This window comes from Arachis hypogaea, chromosome 9, assembly GCF_003086295.3.
Source record: "Arachis hypogaea cultivar Tifrunner chromosome 9, arahy.Tifrunner.gnm2.J5K5, whole genome shotgun sequence".
In the NCBI taxonomy this organism is placed as follows: domain Eukaryota; kingdom Viridiplantae; phylum Streptophyta; class Magnoliopsida; order Fabales; family Fabaceae; genus Arachis; species Arachis hypogaea.
The window spans coordinates 9496699-9513227 of record NC_092044.1 but is presented as its reverse complement, the minus strand read 5'-3'; the positions used below and the strand labels follow the sequence as shown (position 1 = coordinate 9513227).

Here is a 16529-nt window from a genome sequence, read left to right as displayed (position 1 = left end):
TTTGACCATTCGGTCTTTTGACCACATATCTGGTCCTTCTCCTTATTTTCGAATTCATATCACATTTTGGGGGCTGGCCATTCGGCCATGCCTGGACCTTCACTTATGTATTTTCAACGGTGGAGTTTCTACACACCATAGATTAAGGGTGTAGAGCTCTGCTGTACCTCAAGTTTTAATGCAATTACTACTATTTTCTATTCAATTCAGTTTATTCCTGTTCTAAGATATTCGTTGCACTTAAACATGATGAATGTGATGATCCGTGACACTCATCATCATTCTCACCTAAGAACGTGTGACTGACAACCACTTCCGTTCTACCTTAGACCGGGCGCATATCTCTTGGATTCCTTAATCAGAATCTTCGTGGTATAAGCTAGAATTGATGGCAGCATTCGTGAGAATCCGGAAAGTATAAACCTTGTCTGTGGTATTCCGAGTAGGATTCAGGGATTGAATGACTGTGACGAGCTTCAAACTCGTGATTGTTGGGCGTGATGACAAACGCAAAAGAATCAAGGGGTTCTATTTCGACATGATCGAGAACCGACAGATGATTAGCCGTGCTGTGACAGAGCATTTGGACCATTTTCACTGAGAGGATGGGATGTAGCCATTGACAACAGTGATGCACTACATACAGCTTGCCATGGAAAGGAGTAAGAAGGATTGGATGAAGGCAGTAGGAAAGCAGAGATTCTGAAAGAGCACAGCATCTTTATATGCCTATCTGAAATTCTCATCGATGATCTACATAAGTGTTTCTATCTTTATTTTCTGTTTATTTATTATTATTATTCAAAAACTCTATCACCATTTATTATCCGCCTGACTGAGATTTACAAGATGACCATAGCTTGCTTCATACCAACAATCTCAGTGGGATTGACCCTTACTCACGTAAGGTTTATTACTTGGACGACCTAGTACACTTGCTGGTTAGTTGAGCGAAGTTGTGAAATTATGTTTAGACCATGGTATTGAGCACTAAGTTTTTGGGGCCATTACCTGGGAATCAATTTCGAACAACAATTTAAGTATGAATCACAATTTCGTCCACCACCATGCGTACGCATGCACCTTTCTGCGTACGCATGAGCGTAAATTTGACAAAGTCGCATATGTGGGCCATGTTCGTGTAAGCGAGAGTACTTGGCCGAGCCAAATGCTTGCGTACGCATGAGTGTTTTCGCGTACGCATGCATATCAAAAACGCCAAAAAGCTGATAAGTTCAGAAAATCAGTTTTTCACACCAAACTTCAAACGCACATAACTTTTTTGTTAAAAAATCTTTTTAGTTCGTTCTTTGAACGTTATAAACTTCACGAAACCAAGTTTTATTAAAAATAAGTTTCACAAAATTCAGGGTCCGAAAGCCAAGTTATGACCCGCCGAAGTTGGTCAAAAATCGATTTTTATCCAAAGTTGCAAATCCTTTAGTTTTCTAAAATTCTAAAAACAAAACCAAACCAATCACAGCCAAAACAAACCAAATCATACCCAAAGAATCAATACCAACCCCTTCTACCTATTACCAAATAGTCCTCAATAACTCTCAATCATTCAAACACCTAAATTAATCAATTTTTTATTTTATCAACTTACTCAACAATTTTCAAGCCAACATAATTCACACCAACACTCATCAATTGCCATAAATTCTCATAAGCATCAATAATCATCATCACAATTATTATACACCAATTTCATTGACATGCTCATTAATATTCGTCATCACTCTATAATATGATACAAACTCATTCAATCTCCATTCAAAATCCTCATATCACACACATATACAATTTTCAACAACAAATCAATCATTCATCCGGAGAGCCTCCGGGACAAGGGGGCGCATGCATATAACGGAGCAACCATCCACTCTCGAGATTCGTATTGATCAATCGATCTCCGCGTCTTGCCAGTTCGCTAAGTAGACTCACTCTCCCGAGGGGCTACAAAGGCTGGAAATATTCCTGTCAAAAACAAAGGACCTACTTATCATCCTAGGAGTTAGCAGGTATGATTGAGTCCCCTCTCTGTCTGTTTCTCCGCATATCCGATGTAAGACTTTGATTACACGAAGATTCTAGAAAGACACCGGGGGAACACCTATTATTTCATAACCTGCATTGGTGCGGTAGAGCGGCACCTGATATGCTCGATCCATAGAGAAAGAGGGAGTACCAAGTTGTATTCAGGAGTATCACCTATCCATCAATCAGTCATCCCATTTCCTTCCTGTGTGACACCGTGTGCTTTGGTCTAATAGCTTCACCTCCTTCGTTCTATAATAAAAAAACAGAGCCTTGTTGGCAAACTACAATCACTTTGGATGGTCTGCCTCTCATCCGCTGGCTTTTCTCGCTTCAATCCCAGTGGCCTGGTGTAGGCGTCCTGGCTCTTCCTTTCGCTTTGGCTCTATTCTCCTTCCTTGGGAATTTCTTTTCTTTCTTTTTACGGGTCGTAGCGGTTCTTCCATGTAAACTTAGTTGCAAAGCATCCTAGAATTGGATTTTTCCAGTACTCTCATACTAGGCTAGGCTTTTGCTTCTACTGGGATTTTGAGATCAATTGCTATTTAATAGGGTGGACATGAAGGCCTTGTTCTCTTTTCGACGGTAACTCGATAAAAAAGAAGCTAAGAGAGATGTGGCAAAGAAGGAATTGATAGAGGTGCGCCGAGAAGTTCCATACCCTCTTGATAGAGTAAATTACCTGGCTTGTACTTACTTAAGTAAAGATTGGCTTGGTGTTCATTCTACCCACGGAGCGGTACAACTAGCAGCCCCCTTACTAGGAAGGAAAAAGGCTAGCGCGCAACGGCTGATGAAAAGCCAGCCACTTTTTAGTAGTAGGTTTTGGCTTGCCCCTTTCTTAGTAAGATAGGTGCTTAACGCCCTATACAAGGTGCTTGCTGCTAGCCCGGCCCCTATCTTTAATCTTAAGTAAAGTGAAGTAAAAGCAATGAAAGCCCAACCTCTTTGTTTGAAGCTTTGCCAGGCATATTCATATGTTGAAGCTTTGTTTCCCCTAATTCTGAAACACAACAATCAATAGACTTTTTTCTATACTCTAGGAAAAAGCTTCTCTTTGATAGCGGTCATAGGGGAGTTCAGAAAGATCTGATCGTAGATAGAGACTAAAACCTGTGCGGGGGTAGGGGCGGATGTAGCCAAGTGGATCAAGGCAGTGGATTGTGAATCCACCCAGAGAAAGAAAAAGGCGAAAGAGGCAGAGTGAAAGGATTGACTAATTGGTTGAATAAGTTCCGGAGGGGAGGTTAACAGAAGGCATGTTCCCATCCATAAGCAAGGAATTCAAAGGCCCATAATATCTACTAACGATTGGGGGGAAGATGTAGGAATCGAAAGACTCTTCATCTTCCTCAATGGAATTCCGGGCTTAGGTCCCCGCGCAGGGGTGATCTTTCTCAGACCTCTCTCCGGAGACCGTAATAAAGAGTCTTTGGTTGTATGAATTCTATCAATATTTGAACCTTATTCTATTTATAGAGAAAAAAGGAGGTTTGTTTCTTGAGTTGTTCTACAGAGATCAAACTTCACCAATTTTTGATTCCTAAAAAAAAGACATTATCCATTTTTAAAAAATAAAACAACAACAAAAAGAGAAAAGCCGGCTATCGGAATCGAACCGATGACCATCGCGTTACAAATGCGATGCTCTAACCTCTGAGCTAAGCAGGCTCATATAAAAGTCCTTCAATCGTCTCTCTCAATCCTTGCCTGAACTACCCTCCTCTATAAAGGCATCACCTCTTTATTGTCCACTTCTTCAGGCAATGTTCCCCCTCCTTTGTCACAAGTTCTACGGAATCATCAGTAACTTAGACACGAAATCTATATACTAACTAGGTGAGTCTGACTTCCTTTTCTCTTTCTTTTGCTTTGGCCGGCTCTTATTGAAGTCGCTCGACTCCACGTCCATTCAAATCGAAAGCAGACATAGTTTTTTCTGTTCATATGTTATGATTTGAATATATCACACCAATTCGTTATGTATGGATGATGAGATTCCATTGATACAGAGCCAATCGTTCTTTTTTCTCTGACAGATGGTCAGAACTGCATCTGGGTTCGAATCCTACTGAGAGGTCTACTAGAGATCAGAAATTGCTGAAGAAAGAACAAGATGTTTCTTTTGTTCTTTCCGGGCGATCGGAAAGTAAAGAAATGGTTAATATATTCAAGATAATTATGTATTTATAAAATACTGTCTCAATTCATCTCTTTCAACCCAAGAAAAAGATATTGAAGCAGAGTCTACAGCATCAGGATTGGCTAGGAAAGAGGAAAAAAAATACAAGAACAGAATGGAGGTAGAAATAAATCTCTTATTAACAAAGTTTTTTATTTTTCAATTGAATTGGAAGGGTTCCTTAAATCACAGAATAATGAATAATATCAAAATTTATTGTCTCCTGATTAGGTTGAAAAAAAATATAAAAGAGATTGCTATAAGCTCTATTCAAAGAGGAGAACTCAATCTAGATCTTATGGCAAATCAAAAGAGTTTAAGTCTTACAGGATTGACGAAAAATAAAAAATTGATCGAAAAGGAAAAGGCAATGTTTATTGTGGAACCGATTCGTCTGTCTAGAGAAAAGGATGAACAATTTTATATATACCAAACCATAGTACTTTTATTGCTTCATAAGAGTAAGCGTCAAATTAAGAAAAGATATCCAGAAAAAACCAATGTTGATAAGACGAACTTTGCAAAATCCATTCCAAGAACAAGAGATAAAAAAATAATAGAAAATAAAGAAAAAAATCATTATGATTTGCTTGTTCCTGAATTCTTTTTTTGCGCTAGACGTCGTAGAGAATTAAGAATTCTAATTTGTTTCAATTCTAAGAATAGAAATAGTGCACATAGAAAAACAACATTTTACAATAAGAATAATAAAGTAAATAATTGCTGTAACGTTTTGGCTGAAAATAAGGATCTTGATAGAAAAAAAAACCTAATGAATTTCCATTTTTTTCTTTGGCCAAATTTTCGATTAGAGGATTTAGCTTGTATGAATCGCTATTGGTTTGACACCGATAATGGAAGCCGTTTCAGTATAGTAAGGATACATCTGTACCCACGATTGAGAGGTCGTTAATCTATAATCTATATTTCTTTCTTCAATTTAGTGTAACATATCCGGTATGCGGATACAAATGGATACACGCATAGATGCGCACATGCATTGTGTTAACTGTATTCTGAGGCCTTGATACTAATTCAATTATATATCCTTTAGATACAAAAAGGAATCGAAAAAATCATCTTATCGTCTTATATCTACTTTTATCTATATAATTATATATATAATTAGTATTTTATTTTTTAAATCGACCATTTTTTTTACAGAAATATAGTATGATTTGACATCAGAATCGCAAAATGTTAAGGAAATTTAGATTATTGTATATACAAAATACCTGATTTTAAATTAGTATCATTACTATTACAGATCAAACAAGATATCTATAAAATATGGAAGGAGGAGAAGAATGCTTTTAACTTATGGTAAAAAATTTATTTCTACCAGGATTTTCACAAGAAAAAAAAGGAAAAAACCCCGGCTCGGTTGAATTTCAAGTATTAAATTTCACCAATAAGATACGAAGACTTACCGCACATTTTGAATTGCACCGAAAAGATTATTTATCTCAAAGAGGTTTAGGGGGTATCCAAATTAGTATTCTCAATTTTGAATTATTTATGGTTGGCTTGACTGGACCAATAAATAAAATGAAGCATCCAGGCTCTGTTTAGACAAACCCAATTGGGTAATATACCAAGGATTACTACTTCTAGCATGTCATATATGTGAAAAAAGAAATTCAGAATCAGGGGGTTCGTAGCAAAAGCAAAAAGATGTGGTATTGCAGTATTTGTCCTATATGTGCAAATAAGAATCGGGCAGATCTTTACTCAAAGTAGAACAGAAACCTAAAAGAAAAGAATTGAAGAAGCCCATTCAGAAACAAGAAAATTACATTGTGATTTAATTTTATTTAGATTCGATCTCGATGAAAACAATACATCAATGAGGAGTTAGTTCAAAAAGTTAAATACATTCTATATGTATGGATAAAAGAAGGGCTCAAAAGTCCTCTTTATTGAAAAAAAGAATTGTAAGAAAAAGACCTTTCCTTTCCCTTCGTTAGAAATTCTAAAAAGTCCATTCTGGAAAAGAGTCATAAAGTAATAAAAAAGGGGTTGAAATCTACACATTGATTTATTTTTGCGATCTTTTGTGAACCGTATGCATCAAAAGATGCATGTACGGCTCTTAAAGGATAAAATCTTATCCTAATCAACCAACTTTATAGAGAAAGACTACTTTTTTTAGGCCAAGAGGTTGATAGTGAAATATCGAATCAACTTATTGGCCTTATAATATACCTTAGTATGGAGGACGAGAACAAAGATTTGTATCTGTTTATAAATTCTCCGGGCGGATGGATAATACCCGGAATAGCAATTTATGATACTATGCAATTTGTACGACCCGCTGTACAGACAGTATGCATGGGATTAGCTGCTTCAATGGGATCTTTTCTTTTGGCAGGAGGAGAAATTACCAAACATCTAGCATTCCCTCACGCTTGGCGCCAATGAGTCCTTTAAAAAAAAAGAAGACTATGCCTTCGCCAAATAAATATTAAGTAATAATAGCATGGCACTTCGAGTTCGATATTAATTTTTTCTCAAAAACCATTCGATTCTGTATCGAAAGAGTAGTATGAAAAAACCCGTAGTTACCATTTCATATGATCTATCGGAAGCCTATTTCAGTGTCACAAACTGTTTAGTTTTCGGTTTTTACACCGGAAAGGTTTAAACAATATTTATGTTATGCAAGAATATATATATATATATATATATATATATATATATATATATATTCTAACTATTTGAAAAAAAAAAAGACACTTTGGGATTGCTGAAGAACAGACGAAATAATAAAGCAACGGAACCATCATAGTATTTTATAAATACTTCAAACAAAAAAGGAAGGATGGTTATTGGATCATTTACTGATGCTGATCTGGGTCTGATAGACCTAGTATATGTTCTATTTCTTTAATGGAAGGTCTAAATCAATTCCATAGTAGAGCCGTATGCAATCTGCAAAAGATGCCTGTACGGTTGTTCGATTCTATCTTTTTCCTCTCTCTCGCCTTATCGTGCGGCAGAGAGGAAACCAGTATTTTGTTATATCATTAGGGTAATGATCCATCAACCCGCTAGTTCTTTTTATGAAGCACAAACGGGAGAATTTATCCTGGAAGCAGAAGAACTACTAAAGCTGCGCGAAACTATCACAAGAGTTTATGTACAAAGAACGGGCAAACCTGTATGGCTTGTATCCGAAGACATGGAAAGGGATGCTTTTATGTCAGCAGCAGAAGCTCAAGCCCACGGAATTGTTGATCTTGTCGCGGTTGCGAATTAGCAGCAATGATTCCGCGCAAATGCACGATTTTCTATTTTTTTTTTATTCATCTAATCTTCTTATTATCTTATCGGATTTCTTATAACTTATAATATTTATATAAAAAATTTCTATTAATTAATTTATAACTGATTTTTAAACATCGGGTTAAGATTGATCTAAACCAACTCAGTATGTATACGACTCACCATGCCAACTATGAAACAACTTATTAGAAACACAAGACAGCCAATCCGAAATGTCACAAAATCCCCCGCTCTTCGGGGATGTCCTCAGCGCCGAGGAACCTGTACTATGGTGTATGTGCGACTCGTTCAGATCATAGACTAAGACAAAAAAAAGGAAAAAAGATTTTCCAGTATCGATGTATCGGTTAAGATAGTGAATGGAGCTCTTCCCTTCACTATCTTAACTGAAAAAAATCTATAAAATTTAGAAATGGATAATAAAAAAAATGATATCTATATATATTCTTCTATTGTGTATCAAATTTATGGTTTTTTGGTTGGTAGAAATCCAATCACCTCAATTTACAATTTAAGATGAGACAAATTTCTCCATTGGTAGCAAATGCTTACCTATTAAGCGGGGGAAATCCTTTATTTTCAATAAATAGCGGAAAAATTATGCTCTTATTTTGCTTTTTGAAAGAACGGACTACGAGGGTCAGCTACCCAGCTAATATGCATACTTAAATACCGTTACTTTATAGCTAGATTTCGTTGTGAAAGACCTATTTTACTGGATATTTCATGGGTAGAGCCAAAGAGTGTGAACTGTACAAGTTAATAATATGAATGAAATCCGGGAAGGGGCTCCGGTGTATAGAGAGGATCTCGCCGTTTAAAAAGTAATCATAGAAACGATGGAACCCACCATTTCTTTATCTATTTCTATTTTATTTACTATGTTTTTTCTCAATTCAATACACTTTCATATGGATAGGTTAAACGCTTTTAAATAAAAAGCAAAAAATGGTGGTCAGGAAGGTTATAGTAGCAAAAGCAATTGAAATTCTTACTTTATACATTGGAAGAATCCATTTTTGTTATTAATAGACTGGGCAGGAAAAAAGAATAACTGAAAGAAAAAAATCGAATTGTTATTCATCAAAGTATCATTTACTCAATGACCAGAATTAAACGAGGATATATAGCTCGGAAACGTAGGACAAAAATTCGTTTATTTACATCAAGCTTTCGGGGGGCTCATTCAAGACTTACTCGAACTATTAGTCAACAGAAAATCAAAGCGTTGGTTTCGGCTAATAGGGATAGAGATAGGAAAAAAAGGGGGTTTCGCGGTTTGTGGATCCATCGAATAAATGCAATAATTGGTAAGAATAAAAAAAAAACAATACAATAGGTATAGTAATTTATTGTATAATATGTACAAGGGGCAATTGCTTCTTAATCGTAAAATAGTAGCACAAATGGGTATCTTAAAGGGGAATTGCCTTCTTATGATTGCCAACGAAATCATAACATAAAATAAGAATTCCCCGGAGAATGAACTCCGGGAAGGTAGTAGAGTAGGGATTTGTATGATAAAATAGAATTCATATGATAAAGTCATCAAAATGAACAAGCACGGCTCAATAAAAAAAAAGATTGATTCTTCGTTATAGATTATCTTTTTTCTTACAAGACAACAATCAAAATTTGATTGTCATAGTTTTCGTTTTCGAACAAAACATCAATCCACATTTGATTTATGTTTCAATTCCAATTTGAATTCACTTGAACAATAACTCTAATTTTTTTTAACCGGTAGTAGTAGTTCTAGCGGTTGACTCAATTTTTTCAAATTTTTTTTCATTATTAAGAATCTTTTTTTCATTATTAAGAAAGGGTAACGAAGATAAAATACGAGCTTGTTTTATAGCAATCGTAATTAATCGTTGTTGTTTTAAGGTCAATCTATTCACCCGTCTAGATAATATTTTTCCTTGTTCACTAATAAATCGACTAATTAAACTCATGTTTTTATAATCAATTCGATCCCCCGATTGGATCGGGGGAAACGCCTACGAAAAGATCGTTTGGGTTTAAGAAAGAGTCGCTTAGATTTATCCATGATTTGTTTATTCCTATCCCGAGAATTCTATTTCTTAACAAAAGGGTTTTTTTATGTATACTTATACAATGAAATTTATTTTATCTATTATGTTATATATAATCTAAATTAGATTATATATAAATTAGAAAATGCATCTATATAAATATTAGAATATGTATCATTCTTCATATTCTTTGTTTGGCAAGGTGACACACAAACAATCCTTTTTTCTATTTCTTTATCTCTGCTTTCTATTTCTTTATCTCTGCATGAATCGTATGTTTGCAACAACAAGAACAGAATTTTCTTAATTCTAATCGACTGGGCGTATTGTGTCGATTCTTTTGAGTAATATATCTGGAAATACCCGTCGATTCCTTATTAACACTCTTTTGAGCACAACAGGTACATTCCAAAATAACCCTTACTCGGATATCTTTACCCTTGGCCATGAACCTCCTTTTCTTTTGATTTTGGATTCACTTATCTATTTTTGTATTCGACGAAGAAAGGAATGACAAAGAAATAAAAGTTGATAATTCGAAATCCAATTTCGTTTCAATTAATATATTACCGGAAAATTGAGGTAATACAAACAAAACAAGGATTTCAAACAATTTTTCGAATCGCAGTACAGTATTTTGGTTTTCATTTAAGTATCTTAAATGATATTGTTGCCCCCAACCTAACTATTCTATTTCCATTTCTGGTCTTACTCTCTTAATATTAAGAATGGAATTGAATTATTCATTCAATTCCATTGAAGCCTGTACCAGATTTCGAGTTTCGCGAAGGACAAATCCACCTTTTCTTTTATTCTTTCTCTTTTCTAACTTATTCTATTCGATTCGAATTCTAAAAAAAAATAGGAGGAATTTTCGATATTTTTTTCGATTTTGAATCCTCTTCACCGCTTCCTGCGACAGTAACTATAATTAAAAAAAGGAGAATATCAATGCATCCGTAAAAAAACGATTGATTTCGATCAATAGACCTGCTAAAGCTCCGAACCATAGAGTACTTACCACTGGTGCCACGGAGAGATATGTTTTAAGATCTCGGGTTCACACCGATCAACGAAAATAAATAAAGAAATGACATATATAAGAAGAAAAATCTTTCAGTAGGCTAATCTTGTTCCATTTTCTATTGAGAAAGCGGCAGGCCCCAAGAGCATTCCAATAAGTGCACCGAAAGGGCTGCCGTCCGATGGGTACACTATCGACAGGTGTGTCTGGTCTAGTCTAGTGACTCTCTTCCTACCGCTAGGAGTGAAAGACCCTATTTCACGCCTATAGACGAAATCTGTCATACCCACTCACATTCTTTCTAGTGAATAAGCAGCGCCGGGCTTGGTATGGATACGTATCATCAAAGCTTCGTTTCCTTTGTTCGCCCCGTTCTAGTTCCCTTTTTTGGCTTTATTTTAGCCCACATTGATCAATAAGAATAGCAGTCGTATAGGTTAGCGCTTCCTTGCTTGCATCCTTTCCTCTCTTTCTTAATGAAATAGATATAGATGTCTCGACTGCCGAATCCGTATCCTGCAAACAACTCGATTCTGTTGATTTACTGTCCATTTGTCCTTCAACCAGATTAATGGTCAACGACTTTGACAGCCTTTCCTTCACACAAGGTTTTGAATCCCGCTTAGGACAGAAAGGGGGAGTAGCGAGATTACGATTCCTTCGTGGGAAATCAACGAAGCTTACTGCCCAACCTGCGCTCCTGCAGCTTTTTTGTTAAGGCCCCAGCTCTTAGCCCGGTTCTTCTCCACCAGCTGCCTTTATCAGCTGCTATGGTTCCCTTCCCGAATGCACTCTCAAAGGTTTAGTATCCTGACTTGAATGCCAGTACTCCCTAAGTCAGGGATAAAAAGAAGACGTTACTCCTCATAACAGGAACCCTGGATGAGAGTCGAAGAGTCACCTCTTTCTCAAAAGGCTATAGCTGGCATTTAAACTAAAGATATCAGAAATGATTGGTGGGGGCCCTTACAGGGGCTTTCAAAAGCTGTTTTCTATAGATAAAGTTGGTCAATGAATGAATGCAATTCCCGCTGGAAAAGGAAGGAGGGGGAGCTGAAAGGACTCATCCATAACAGAAAGTAGTGAACGACCAAGCAGAGTAAGTAAGACACGCAGAAGCGATTGCCGCAATTGGGTCGTTGCGATTACGGGTTGGATGTCTAATTGTCCAGGCGGTAATGATAGTTTCTTGTACCTGAACCAGTGGCTCACTTTTTCTAAGTAATGGGAAAGAGGACCGAAACATGCCACTGAAAGACTCTACTGAGACAAAGATGGGCTGTCAAGAACGTAGAGGAGGTAGGATGGGTAGTTGGTCAGATCTAGTAGGGATCGTACATGGACGGTAGTTGGAGTCGGCGGCTCTCCTAGGGTTTCCTCATCTGGGATCCTGGGGAAGAGGATCAAGTTGGCCCTTGCGAACAGCTTGATGCACTATCTCCCTTCAACCCTTTGAACGAAATACGGCAAAAGGAAAGAAAATCCATGGACAGGAAAGACTGGGTCTGCTCCTAGAGAGTCTTCCATCAGTCGTAGTCCCTGGGGACTCATTTCCATCATCAAGTATTATCCTGTTCTTAAGATTTGACCAGCTTAACAAACGTCGAATTTCTCGTTCTATTGGATCGTTGTGAGTCCCGTTGACTGAGTCCGTCCATCTATATTCGGCAGCTTGAAGAGGGAAGAAGAAGTAGAGCGAATGCTCGTTCTGTTGGAACTCTCGATCTGATCTTGAAAGAGGGGAAGGGAGATCGATCGTCCAAAGGGTCGTTTGACGCCTTAGTAGCCTTCATGCGCGAATGGGATCAGCAGCAAGCTGTTATACAACACCCCTAGGACATATATAATGTATAGAGCAAGTATGGCAGAAGAGAAGGTACGAAGTGACTCGACCAACGGGAGAGGGATTCGTTGAACCTTGCTGGTTGCCGAGGACAAGAGGGAAGAACCCCTTCAAATAGGATGAATCCGTTACAGTTGCGGAAAGCGATCACCCATGAGAAGCCTACGTCTGCTGGGCTTATGTATGTTGAGATAGTGTTGAATGAGATGGCCACTCCGCTCGTGCGATGGTCGATACCGGCGCCACGAGACGAGGCTACTTCTATCCAAGGGAAAAGTCAAGCCCCGGTAAGCAAGCCATGATCATGATAAGAGGGAGAAGACTATTCATTCATCGTCATGAAAGGCAAATAAAAGGCTTTAGCAGCCCATTCTTGAACACGAACACGAACCTTGATCCTAGTACTATACTAGTGGGTAGGGCTTATTATGGAATAGGAAAAGAAACCCCGGCTAGCAGCTTTCTTCTCTTATGTATGAGATTTTCGCAAACAAAGGTTCAATGTACATAGACGACCAAGTAAGTTGTTGTGAAGTGCCCCATGGCTTTGGAATAGAATAGGCGGGAGTAAGCAATAGAATGAGTTATCTCGGGCTGATCTGAAGAAGGTTGTAACTTCCTATTAGACTCTTTTACTCAGTAACTTCACGGGGAATTAAAGACCTTGTCTTGTAAGGAATCCTAATAGAATCTAAGGCTATGCGGCCGAGGCATCTTCTCAATCATCACTGGAAGGGGAAAAGACAATAGCAATGAAGTCTATGAGTCACTTCTTTCTAAGGGAAAGAGCTGCTTGGCAAGTCAAGTAGTACGCCCGGTTCACCAGGGAATCCTGGTACCAGGTTCTACCACTGTTTGTTTGGAACAATCATACTCAAAAGAAGAGTTTGATCCTGGCTCAGAAGTAAGGCTAGTTGTATGCTTCACACAGTCAAGTCGCTAAGTTCGGGCTCAGGAGACAAGAGAAAAGCCAGTTACGCTCTGCAGTCTTCGAGGAAAAGCGGGTAAAGAAAGAAGAAGAGTCGGGCAACATTCTCCATCTTGGAAAAAAGTACTAATAAAAGAAGATCTCTTGACGGGAAAAGAAATAGAAATAAAGAGGCACCTGTCAAGCCGGTCAAGCTTCAGGATTCCCTGATTCGACAGATAAAGTAGCGGAAATCCATTCATTTGGAAACATTTTCCGGTTCATTCCCGAAGCTAAAGATCTTGTTCTTTTGAACATAAAGAAATAAAGAAGCCATTGCAAGTGCCGGAAATACTAGGCCCACTAAAGGCACAAAAATGGAAGGTAAGTTTATCATAGAATGGGTACCTCGATTTAATATTTGTACCTGCTATATATAATTATTAATTATAGAATATTGAATTTATATATCGCATGTCTAAGTCTCACACAACATTACATATTAATTAAAGAAAGCCAAAATCACACTTTGGCTGATTTCTTCCTAAGCTCAAACACCACAATCAACCTTTATTCCACAAGCCTCCAAGTTTCAATACACCAATTTGACTAGTTTCAGCCACCATGATTCCAATTCAAGCACTTAAGTTCACCTATTTGACTTCAATTCACATAGATTCAATCTAATTCATACAATTTTATACACAACCACAAATTTTAATATCTAAACTTCATAAAATTGAAAAATTCAAAGGGGATAAGAGTTTTTCACCTTTATTCACTGAGCACTAGGATGAAACCCAGCTATATCTCGTACTAGAGTACCCCTAAACCGTCAAAATTACATAATTTCTCAATACTCAATATCATAAAGACAAAATTGAAGAGGAGTAAGGGCTGGGTAAAAATTTTAAATTTTCTTACCACTTTGTTCGGATGAATTTAAAGAGTTCGGCGAGGTGAACGTGTAGCCGTAAATGGTACAGCGATCGGAACTCCGGATTGAAAGTTAGGAGAAATTGAAATTAAAAGTGAAAAGGGTTTAGGGTTTCTTGGCTCACCTTTTCTTCTTCAGCGTGAAATGAAATCTTGAAAGGGAAAGAAGGCTGAGTTCTGGGTTTTATATATTGGACCTTAGGTCCAATATGGGATTGGTCAACTGGTTCGATCCGTTAGTTTAATTTTGGGTCAAAATCTTTATGTTTCTAAAATGTAGCATCTTGTAATCCAAGATAACTTTGTTCTTCGAACCAGTTCTTTAAAGTTTAGATACTTTTAAACTCAATTTTTAGTATTGGATTTAGAAAAATAATTCAAAATACATTGTGACTATAATTAAAAAGACATGGTGACTATAATTAAAAAGCATCTATGTCAAGTAGTCATTATTGGAACAAAGTGACAATGTCAACTATGACAAATTATGCCGATGAGACAAAAGTTTGGAAGTTGGGGTGTAATAGGAGTCTAGCTTTAAAAGTAGGAGTTTAATTAGTTATTTTAAAAAAGTCCAACATAAAATTAGCTTATTCGACCAATTTCAAAATTAGCTCATTCGACCAATTTCAAATATTAAAATAAACATTATCTCGATTAACGATATAGAATATCATAAGTTAATGTTTATTTATATTAATTAATTTTTTAATATAAAATTAATAATCAAAATCATTTCTAAAAGATTGTTCATTCTCCAAATTGATCCATAAATATTCAATCAATTAAATTTATCCGTAAAAAATTTTAAATTATTTGCATTAGTTCTTCTATCACTTCTATAATTAACGATGTTAAAAATTACAAAACTAGCACATTAAGTGACCACTCAAAATACATTCACCAGTAGCCAATTAATACTGATAGGATAAGTTTATAAATCTATATCAAATAAATCCTCAAATGTATAAATTCTAATAAAGTACTAAACTAACCATAAAAGATTATAACACAAACAAAATTAACCACCTAAAATTTAAAATTAACATATAACCATAAAAGATATCCTCTCCATAACAAATATGACTAATTGTTAACTTAGCAGAGATGCGTTAATCAATAATCCAATGTGTACGGAGGATTGAAAGTAGGGATAGAAAAAGGTTAGGCGGTCTGTTAAGGACTTGTAATTTGGTCTATTTTTGGTTTTGTCTGTTTTGGCTCAACTTGATTTGACCTGTTATAAAATAGGCACAAATTTAGACTCTTATAAAAGTCTTATTATATTAATAGACTAGGCCCAGGCTCATCACTAATTAGTCTTATTGGCCTGTCAGACCTGCTTGGACTTTTTAATACATAATTATATATATAAATAATTTTTTAATTATTAACAAAATTATGAGATATTTTAAATTTATTATATTTAATTATAAATAATTTTATATATTTTAAATACTTTAAAGTTTAAAAATTCTTATAAATATTAAATATGATATTTTACATATAAATATATTTATTAAAAAATATTTTTTTAAATAATATTTTTATTTTTGAAAAAAAATTAGCAGGCCTTTTAATAGGTTTCAGGCCAGGACAGGCTGAATACAGGCCAAGCTTAGTACTTTGAAAAAAGCTTATAGCAGACTGTAGGTTAGACTCAGGCCAATCAACTACATGACAGGCCAGGCCTGTTAAGAGCAAAACCTAGCCTGTTTCCACCCCCTAGTTGGAAGTGAGTTGAGCTAGACCACACTCAAATTTGACTCACGACTCGACTCATTAACAATTGAGCATATTTCGTAAGCTCAAACTCGACTCAACGAAAGCTCACCAGTTGACTCAAATAATGAGAACATAATCTATAATTCTATATCAATAAATTAAAACTTATATATATATATTAAAAAATATTTTAAAAAATTAATTTTATATATTGTCTAACTATCAATTATAAATTTTTTATTTATATCCTACATCAAAATTTTAAATAAAAAATGACTACAAAGTTTTAAATAATTAAAACATTAATATATATGTAAAATTATATATTATATTATATTATATTATATTATATTATATTATTAATATGCATATCCTATATGTATTTAAGCTTTATAAGTCGTCCTTTAAAAACTTTAAGGAGATGTATGTGAATGTTAGAAATGCTGAGGGAGACTATCCATTTTATTTGGATGAGCATTTAGGGGAAAAGTTTACGATTTGGTGGTGTTCAGAGCCTTAGAACATTTTGGGGCAGAAATCATTACTCCAAG

At 35.9% G+C, this 16529-nt stretch overlaps 1 non-coding gene across 1 annotated transcript; it reads right to left on the bottom strand.

Annotated features, from left to right (window-relative positions):
* Positions 1 to 3638: 3638 nt before the first annotated feature.
* TRNAT-UGU (transfer RNA threonine (anticodon UGU)) lies at positions 3639 to 3711 on the bottom strand. Its single transcript has one exon. It is a non-coding gene; the product is annotated as a tRNA-Thr (tRNA).
* Between the last annotated feature and the right edge of the window lie 12818 nt (positions 3712 to 16529).